The sequence below is a fragment of the Carlito syrichta genome, unplaced genomic scaffold (assembly GCF_000164805.1).
Source record: "Carlito syrichta isolate Samal-C Ts95f unplaced genomic scaffold, Tarsius_syrichta-2.0.1 Scaffold315379, whole genome shotgun sequence".
In the NCBI taxonomy this organism is placed as follows: domain Eukaryota; kingdom Metazoa; phylum Chordata; class Mammalia; order Primates; family Tarsiidae; genus Carlito; species Carlito syrichta.
This window is the reverse complement of record NW_007259475.1, coordinates 38,134-40,743: the sequence shown is the minus strand read 5'-3', so window position 1 is coordinate 40,743 and position 2,610 is coordinate 38,134.

Here is a 2,610-nt window from a genome sequence, read left to right as displayed (position 1 = left end):
GAAAACAAAAGAAAGATATTGACTCTAACCCATCATAACTGGGGACTTTAATACACCACTCACAACCTTAGACAGATCATCAGGACAAAAAATCAGCAAGGAGATCCAGAACCTCAATGGGACTCTTGACCAAATGTACTTAATTGATACCTACAAAACACTCCATCCAAAGACCACAGAATACACATTCTACTCATCACCACATGGGACGTATTCTAAGATAGACCACATAATTGGCAATAAATCAAGCATAAGCAAATTTAAAAGGATGGAAATTCTACCATGCACCTTCTCGGATCACAGTGGAATAAAAATAAACATTAACACCAACAAGGTCCCCACAAAACCCACAAAGATATGGACACTAAAGAGCATGATGCTAAACAACTCCTGGTTCAATGATGAAATCAAAACAGAGATCAAAAGAAACCTGGAAACAAATGAAAATGAAGAAACATCTTACCAAAATCTCTGGGATGCCTTGCAAGCTGTAGTAAGAGGGGAATTTATATCCCTACAAATGCACATGGAGAAAATGGAAGGATCACAGATTAACAGACTAACAAACCACCTAAGGAAGCTGGAAAAGTAAGACCACAAAAACCCTAATTTCAGCAGAAGAATCCAGATCACCATAATAAAAGCCCAAAACCAGGAAATAGAAGACAAAAAGATAATTTTAAAAAATCAGTGAAACAAAAAGCTGGTTCTTCAAAAGGATAAACAAGATTGATGGTCCACTACCTAGACTGACCAAGAAAAAGAGAGCAAAAACCTAAATAAGCACAATCAGACACACAAAAGATGAAGTCACATCTGACCCTGAAGAAATACCATTAGAGACTACTATGTACACTTGTATGGAAACAAACTTGAAAACCTCAAGAAAATGGAGGACTTTCTGTCATCAAACAACCTGCCTAGGTTGAAACAAGAAGAAATTGAGCCCCTAAATAGACCAATAACAATCAAGGAAATTGACTATATAATAAGAAAACTATCTACCAAAAAAAAAAAACCCTTGTCCAGATGGCTTTCCAGCAGAATTCTACAAGATATTTAGGAGGAACTGATTCCAAACCTACTGAAGGTATTTCAGGTGATGGAGAAAGATGGAACTCTCCCCAAATCATTTTACAAAGCCAACATCACATTGATACCCAAGCCATGTAAAGACCCAACAAAGAAAGAGAACTACAGGCCAATATCTTTGATGAACATAGATGCTAAAATTCTCAACAAGATCCTAGCAAACCGGATTCAGCAATACATCTCAAAAATCATCCACCATGACCAAGTAGGCTTCATTCCTGGCATGCAAGGCTGGTTTAACATTCGTAAAACCATAAATGTAATTAAATACATCAACAGATGTCAAAACAAAAACTACATGATCATATCATTAGATGCAGAAAAAGCTTTTGATGAAATCCAGCAGCCTTCTTGATAAAAAACCCTTGAACATCTAGGCATACAGGGAATAGACCTCAAAATAGTAAAAGCCATCTATGAGAAACCCACAATCAGCATACTCCTAAATAGACAAAAATTGGAACCATTTCCCCTGAAAACTGGAACTAGACAAGGATGCCCACTCTCACCCTTCCTGTTCAACATAGTATTGGAAGTCCTGGCTTGAGCAATCAGAGAAGAGGAGGCAATCAGGAGTATCCAAATAGGAAAAGAGGAAGTCAAGTCATCTCTCTTTGCAGATGATATGATTGTGTACCTTGAAAACCCAAGAGAATCTGTCAAAAACCTCCTTACACTGATAAAGGCCTTTGGCAAAGTCTCAGGATACAAAATAAATGTACAAAAGACAATCAAATTTCTCTACACCAATAATAAACAAACAGAAACCCAAATAAAAAACACAATTCCATTCACAATAGCCACAAAAAACATGAAATACCTTGGCATCTTCCTAACCAGAGATGTGAAAGACCTTTACAATGAATATTACAAAACACTGCTCAAAGAAATCAAAGATGATACAAACAAGTGGAAAAATATCCCGTGCTCATGGATTGGAAGAATCAACATTGTGAAGATGTCCATCTTACCTAAGGCAATCTGCAAATTCAATGCAATACCCATCAAATTAACAGCAACATTCTTCTCAGACCTAGAAAAAACAATACAGGACTTCATATGGAAACACAAACATCCAAGAAGAGCCAGAACAATTCTCAGCAAAAAAAAAAACAAAGCAGGTGGTATCACCTTACCGACTTCAAACTTCACTATAAAACTACAATCATCAAAACAGCTTGGTATTGGTATAGGAACAGGCATATAGATCAATGGAATAGAATTGAGATTCCAGAAGCAAAACCTCAATTTCTCAACCAACTCATCTTCGACAAAGCCTCCACCACCTACCACTGAGGAGAGGAGAACCTATTCAGTAAATGGTGCTGGGAAAACTGGCTGATCACATGCAGAAGATTGAAACAGGACCCCTATCTATCCCCATGCACAAAGGTTAACTCCAAATGGATCAGAGACCTAAATGCAAAACCTCAAACCATAAGAACCTTAGAAAATGAACCTCATGGAAATCGGAACTGGCATCCAATTCCTGAACAAAACCCAAAACCCACAGCTCAT